An 8,278-nucleotide genomic window follows, 5' to 3' on the forward strand; every position below is an offset into this window, starting at 1 on the left:
AGAGTGGTGTACAGTAAGCTTTAAACAGAGCCACTTTAACTTGAGTAGAACAGTAGCTAAACTTACGTGCTATGGTGTTTGCCTGTGCATATAACTTATAACACTGTCTGTATATGTCATCATCATCGTTCATATCATCTGCAATACAATGACCAAGGTATTTAATTTTTTTGCAGACCTCAAGACACTTATTGGCTAGCGTGAACACAGGAAAATTAAGCCATTTATCCTGTTTCGTTCTGCATATTAAAACAGCGCTTTTGCAGGAATTGAATTTTATATCAAATTCCACCCCATAATCAGAGCATATATCAAGAAGCTCCTGCTGCCCAGCACTACTCGGACTAAAAATAACAAGGTCATCTGCATACATAAGATGATTCACCAGCATGCCACCAATCATACAGCCAGTGTTGCAACCATTAAGTCTACTTGACAGTTCATCCATATATAAATTAAATAAGACAGGGGACAAAATTCCTCCCTGCCTAACACCATTGGACACTCTAAAGGGGGCAGATATGCTACCCCCCCATTTGATATGCATCTGCTGGTGGGCATACCAGTAGGCAAGAACCCTCACAATATACCCAGGGACTCCCCTTTGCTTTAGCTTAATAAAAAGCTGTTTGTGATTCACTCGATCAAATGCTTTGGAGGCATCAATAAAACACATGAGAATAGTAGAATTTTTAGACTTATACAGATTCACTATTTCCTTAAGAGCATAAATACACATGTCTGTGCCATGGTTTGGCTTAAATCCAAACTGATTATCCAGGGATGAGATATACCCACTCACTCTATCAAGGAGGATTCTTTCCATTACCTTGGATAAAATACTGGCCAATGCTATAGGTCTATAATTATCCAGGCAGCCAACTTTTCCAGCTTTGTCCTTAATAACTGGGACAAGCAGAATAGACAACATATAATCTGGTAGTATGCCATGGATCAACAAACCAGTAAAGTTAATTGCTAGGAGGGAAGCAAGCCTAAGGCTTGCATTTTTCAGATGCTCTGCAGTTATTGAATCCATACCACATGCTTTATCATTAGGTAATTTACATATGGCATCAAATACCTCATGTGTCAAAATACTTATTGCTTCATTACTGATAGGAGAGTCCTCCACATGTGGGTCATGTTTTAAACAGTTAAAAATGGAGCTATAGTGCTGTCTCCATATTTCAGCTACATTATCTTCTCCGGAGACTCCTTCAACAGTACAAGGAATGGAAGATTTACAGTTATTGAGGGACCTCACATCCTTCCAAAAGTCAGTAATATTGTTTCTCATCATTTTACTGGCCATAGAGTCAGCCCTCATGGCTTGTTCATTTCTAGATATAAAACGTACAGCATACTTATATCTGGCATTGGCAAGCTTTTTATTTTCAAGCTCAGGGCCCTGCCAAGGTCTCCCAGCCAGGGCCCAAAGCTTGTAAGCTTCCCGAGCTTCAGCGTGATATGGTGCTACATACTCATTCCATCCTGGTCTAATATTATAGGCCCTGTTTCTCCTATGTTTTTGAAGCGGTTTACCACCCTCCAACAAAGCAGCCACAACATCATCATACATGGCACATAGATTACTCTTGTGCTCCTCAATCTGACAGTTGACATCCTTACACATAATAGCTTCTCTGGGAAGATAAACATTACTTAAATAATGGTCTGTGTTAGTATAATAAGCCAGAAGATCCTCTTCAGAAAGAGTTGACCAGTCTAATTTAGTACTCACATTACCACATATAGCAATATTCTTGCTGACTGTAGATGGTAATTCTTCAATGTTAATTGTGAGGGCCAAAGGTATATGGTCTGTTATTGTGACCCCGTACTTAATACCCATATTCTCTATGGCTGCATGCCCATCAGCTGTACTAAAACAATGGTCAAGCCATGATGTTGAGTGCCAGGCTTCACTTATGTATGTATAACTGTCTGCAGGCAACAGTACTCTACTTGATAGAATGAAGTTATTATCTTCACTGAAGCAGGTCAGATGCTTAGCAAATAATGAGTTACTGTCACTGAAATCAGCATTCATATCCCCAACAACATATACACTGCAAATGCTATTGTCTTGAATAAAAGCATTTATAAAAGCCAATCTATTTAGATATTCAACCTCATTCTCACTAGACTCATATGGAGTATAAACATTTAAAATGACAAAGTTATTACTTTTATAAGTATATTGTATCCCAATACACCAGTCAACATCAAGCCTGATCGGCTTTATCACAGCATCAAGCTTTTTATCCCAGAGCACAGCCACCCCACCTGGGATTCTGCCTCTGACTATAGCCTTGCTAAAATCAGTCGTTGACTCTCCCACTCCAAGAAAGTTTTCATTAAGAGTGTTCAGTTTCTCTAGATTTTGTTTAGCAATAAAAGTCTCTTGCAAACATAAAATGTCACATTCTGCGAGCAAACTGTCCACCACAGAGCGTCGAGCTTTATCCCCTGCACTCTGACCCAGGCGGAGGCCACGGCAGTTGTAAGACAGTACCCGAATTGACATTTTCATGCCGACAGGTTAACACCAGAGTGTCCATTTGCCTCCCTTTCGGACGGCACACGACATAAACCAACAACACTGGCCTTGCGTGGCTCATAATAACGCCTTATTAGACAGTCCCTCCAGGATTTTGCGATTTTTTTGTGTGATTTTTGCGATCAAAATGACTGATTTTGTGGTGGTAATTTCCAGAAATTTGCGAAAAAATTTGCGATTTTTATATTTTATAATTAGGACATCACATTTACAATAATAGTATTATGTCAGATGCACAATAGTCATACATGACACAAATCACAAACAAAATGCATAAAACTTGTTTATTTTGGTCTAATCAAATTCTCGTCAAATGAAAAACTTTTGAAACAACCTATGGGCAATTTTTTTTACCTGACCTATGTAAATATTAACAGCAGGTGTAGTAATCAGGCATGTGATTGGCGAAGGACAAAAAAGCAGGAAAATATACTGAAATTCAATCAGGCAATCATACATTTCACAATTTTATATTTATATATGAATGTCAAGAATTCAGAAGTGTATATTTATATAGCCTACACTACACTACACAGAAATAACATACAATTAAATTATGCTTATTTTAAATGTATTGTGCAGGCTAGGTATACAAAAATATAGGCTTTTAATAATCTTTCAGTGCGCAAAACCATGAAAATATGAAACGCTTCAAAACAGAGCGCACAAAGCGCGTATGCGCATCGCGGGCGCAGAATGATGTGCTCAAAGCAACATGGAGTCACAGTGCTGCGCTGCACAAGTGCGCATTTATAAGTTCACGGCACAAAGCGAAGAAATGTCGAGCGCACAAATCCTAGTGTCTATCTGTCCAACAGTTTATTGATCATTTGTTTCTTCACAGTTTTAAATTCCAGTTATTGTGCGTGTGATGCCGAGTCCTTGTGATGCGTGTGATCTAACAGGCACACGGTAGCGCGAGTCGTTTAAAAACAGCAACAAACTCCAACAAAATAAAGTCATTTTATGCAAATACACAGCCTTTTCTCTACAGATCAAGCATTATAATGTGAATATCATATTGGACAGAGTTTTACCGTGCATGTATGCTGCTGTAACCGGACGAGGCGCGCGCGCTGTTTGAATACTGAATGGAGAATGATTGACAGCCGCAAAGGAGGGAAAACGAGTTTTCGTAAACTTTAATGATGTAAATAGACTTCTGTCCCTCACATTAAGCTATGAAATAGGCTTCAGATGAATTTGTCACCCAAAAAAAAAGCGGGAGGCGCCGAAAAGCGCGCTGTTTGCATCCCTGTACTTGGAAAGGAAGGAAAAATGCATCTCTTTGCCATCTGTAACCATGGTGACGTGCCGCCTGGTGTGGCCCTGTTGCACGGGGACGGCGATTGTGGTTTAAATGCGTTTTACATTACAGGCTTCAGTAAATCGAGGAAAAGGAGTTTCCCCTTTCCCCGCAACATCTGTATCCACGTAAAAATGCATTGAAACTTTAATTAAACTAGAGATATTTCAATTGGGTGATTATAATTTAATGTTTTGTGAGGTATTTTTCATTTTTGTGATTATTTTGCGGTTAAATTAGGAATTATGCAGGATCGCAAAAAAATGCGACAATTTGTTGATTTTGCGTTGTATTCAGCGATCGCGGAATCGCGAAAAACTGGAGGGACTGATTAGAGCTCCTTCTGGCCAGAGCTCTGGAGTGTACATTTCACCAATATCATTACATTCAGCAGTCACTTTAAAAGAGCCAACCCTGCTACAGTACGTGCATTATCTATTTTTTGACACGTGACCACTCTGTTAAGTTTACTTTTAAGATAATCAGCAAGTGTGTCTGCATCAAGTTCTGGAGAAAATTTCGTTGCAAAAACACTCACTATTTTGGTCTTCACAGTTTTAGTACTCACGGTTCCAGTGCCGATGATGGAAGCTGGGCCAGATCTTTTACGTCTCGCGGTAATCGCATGCCCACCCAAAGCTGTAGCAACAGACTTTGCCTTCTGCCGAGCCCGGCCGTTTCTCGCAACTTTACTCCAACTTGGAGAGCCAGTGGAAGACACCGACCCAGCCGGATCCTTCCCCGTAGCTGCATCCACCGCGACAATCCCATCGCGGCTACACTGCACCGGTTCAGGACAGCGCGCAAATTCGTCTCCCATTGCGTGCATGTCCGCCAAGCCTCCAACTCCCTGCTCTACAGCCAGCGCATGTTCGCCACCTCGCACCTCCGGCGTCGGCGCCTCAGCATTCCCCGGGCCATGGTAAAAGACCTTCTTTGATCCTGGAGAGATCCCAGCAGCAGCAGCAACAGCACTAGTAGTCGGGTTGCCAGATCTGCACTCCAGAACAGATACCCGGTGGTTGATTTCCACAGCTTCAGCGCGAACTTGTTCACAAACACCCGTCTGGAGCTGGGTTATATGTTTTAAAGCTCCCACTTCCGCACAAAGCTGCTCCATTCTCCGAAGCAAACAGGAGACATCTAGACTCGAGAATGTCACCGGAGGAAGCTCATCCAGGTAATAGGAAACAAATCTAGGGATATTAAACCCGCATTCATTCAGTACTTTTAGGCAGAGTTTAATGTTGTTGGCGTCTCTGTGCTGCCCTTTGTATGCAACACATCTCTGCGAAGTTCCCGGACAGAGCTCAAACAAAACTTTCTTGGAGGCTTCAATTGCCTCAGAGTCAAAAGTGTTTGTAGCCAATAAGACAATCTCATCCTGGCTTAAAGTCTTAATTTTCACAGCAAGGAAGTTTAATAACTCATCCTCCACTATTACTTTGCCATCAGTCGTCCTGTAGATCTCTGGTTTTAAACGAGACCGTTTAAAAGAACGAGCCCCCGGGTTGCAGGCAGCCCGTATCCGCCATTGATCATTCTCCGTCTATCCCTAGTAAAAACAGACGAAACGGCTATTGACATCAGCACAACCTGGCACTGTCACTCAAGTGGCCACACCCTTAATTATGCAGAACTTTAAATATTAATCAACTAAACGGATGAGCTATAAAAAAAATTCACCCCCCTCACAGTTGTCATGAAGGGCAAAATTAGCTGTATAGACCAAAGCCACATACAGACACCAGGCTGTAAACACGTTTTTTTCTGCTGTAAAATTTGGTATTTTAACATGAGGGAGATACAGTTTTGACTCACTTTTGACACCAGCCTCAAGCGGCCACTCAACGAATTGCAGTTTAACTCACTTCCGTGTTGGTTTCAAGAAAGAGACGGGGAGGTTGCCGCTTGCTCACTATGAAGGACTAAAAATGACAGAACGAAAAATAAATAAATAAATAAATAAAAGTAGAAATAAATAAATAAATGCAGAAATAATAGTGAAAATAAATACGTTTTGGTAATATAAATGGCTATTTCTGTATTTTTACATGTATTTATTTATTTATTTATGCATTTATACATTTATTTATATATATATTTATTTATTTATATATTTATATATGTATTTATTTCTACATTTATTTATTTCTACATTTATTTATTTCTGTATTTCCACATTTCTACATTTATTTATTTCTGTATTTCCACATTTCTACATTTATTTATTTCTGTATTTCCACATTTCTACATTTATTTTTCCCTGCGCATGTATGCTAATTAAGATGGCTAAGCCACACACCCTCCAATCACTCAGACAAACATTCAACATTCGGTAACAGGTGCTTTTGCAGCTGTCACAGTAGGAGACATTTCACAGGAGGCAATTGATGATTTTTTGGAGACAGAAAGATTATATATCATCTCGATGTCACCAAAAGGGCCGTAAATATGCATTGGAGGGTTATATTAATAATTTTATTGTTGAGAAGGTCGATAAGCTTCAGCTCCAGACAAAGATTTACAGTTCACAGTGTAAACGTTATAGTTTGATGCTATTTCGCTTCAAACGCTCGCTTTATACGCGTCCTATTCGCTTTGGATTAAAAATGTTCAAGCGTCGAACTAGACGCGATACGCGCGAATTTGACGCTCTATTCGCGTTTGGTGTGAGCGCAGAATAATGAACAGGCTGCGATGTCAAGATTGCAATGCTGGAATGTGTGTGTGTCAGAAAGCAGGGGTGATCGAACAGTGGAAACATAAAAACATACTCCATTTTGTTCATACAGGACATAATTAAAACTGCAAAGTGTTTAGCCTACTTATATTTGTGTAAAACACAACATTGTGCTTTTGTCAAACTGTAAACTCTTGTCAAACTATAACCTACAACTGTCACCCAACCAAAATCACACACACACGCTGTTTAAAAGCCAAAATGACAAGAAAAAAACATAAAAACGAATGAAAACTGACAATGCATTGCAATGGACGTGGAAGCAGAGAATGCAGAGTGTATTGGGTTAGCTATGCGTACTGTGATTGGCTCATCGCGTTCGGGGGCGTGGCTTAGCCATAGGTCAATTAGCATACACGCGCAAGGAAAAATAAATGTAGAAATGTGGAAATACAGAAATAAATAAATGTAGAAATGTGGAAATACAGAAATAAATAAATGTAGAAATGTGGAAATACAGAAATAAATAAATGTAGGAATAAATAAATGTAGAAATAAATACATATATAAATATTTAAATAAATAAATATATAAATACATAAATATATAAATAAATGTATAAATACATAAATAAATACATATAGAAATGCATAAATAAATAAATAAATACATGTAAAAATACAGAAATAGCCATTTATATTACCAAAATGTATTTATTTTCACTATTATTTCTGCATTTATTTATTTATTTCTACTTTTATTTTTTTATTTTTTTATTTTTCGTTCTGTCATTTTTAGTCCTTCATATGGGACACCCCCAAAATAGAAGGTTAATAGTCTCAGGGGAAATTTAACAAAAAGCACAAATATCTTCATGTTCACTTTAAAACGCTGCACCACAAGTGACTTAACTGGGTAAACTCGATGAACATTTTTATATGAAACCTCTTTCACTTTGTTTGTGATGCAATACTAATGAGGTGTCATCCAAACTTTACTCCAATCAATACGTTTTTTTAAATAAAGAATTCCAGTGAGTAACAAGTACATTTAAATTGAAGAAGGGAACGCAAAAAAAGTATCATTACATCCAGAACTTGTGAAATCCTTGCCCTGCAACTTAATACAAGAAGTAAATTCTTACTGTTGTTTGTAGAGAATAATTATTATGACCTTCTAATAATATAAAAATTTCCTTGGGAATTGCATGTCAAACCAAAAGATATTGGACAGGATCAACTGAAAAGTTATAAATATGAACAAACTCAGTATAATTGTATAAAACACCATCCTTTTTGATCAGCTGTTTAACTCAAATAATTCCCTTTTCAAAGCAATTCTCAAAAAAATATTTTGAGAAAAAAAATATTCTAACCCTTATAAATCTGTTATTCCAGATGGTGTTTATGTGGGGAATTATGACTATACATATGAGTCCATGAGAGTAATGCTTGTTTGTGGAAACTTGCACGTTTAATGGGTATTTTGTTATCATCATAATCACATTTCAGAATCAACAGACATCTAACACTTGAGCATTATAAGCCAACCTGGACTAACCCTCAGCTTTAACCAATAACACACGACCAGTGAAAGAGAGATCTCTCATCAGACAAGAATTCAGTTTCTTTTCATGATTGAATGATGGGAGTGAAGTTTAACTCATTCTTGACATCCTCATTTTTTGATATCTTAATACCCAAATATTTGACAACTTCTTTCACAG

Source organism: Scardinius erythrophthalmus (genome assembly GCF_964197995.2).
Source record: "Scardinius erythrophthalmus genome assembly, chromosome: 10".
Taxonomy (NCBI): Eukaryota; Metazoa; Chordata; class Actinopteri; order Cypriniformes; family Leuciscidae; genus Scardinius; species Scardinius erythrophthalmus.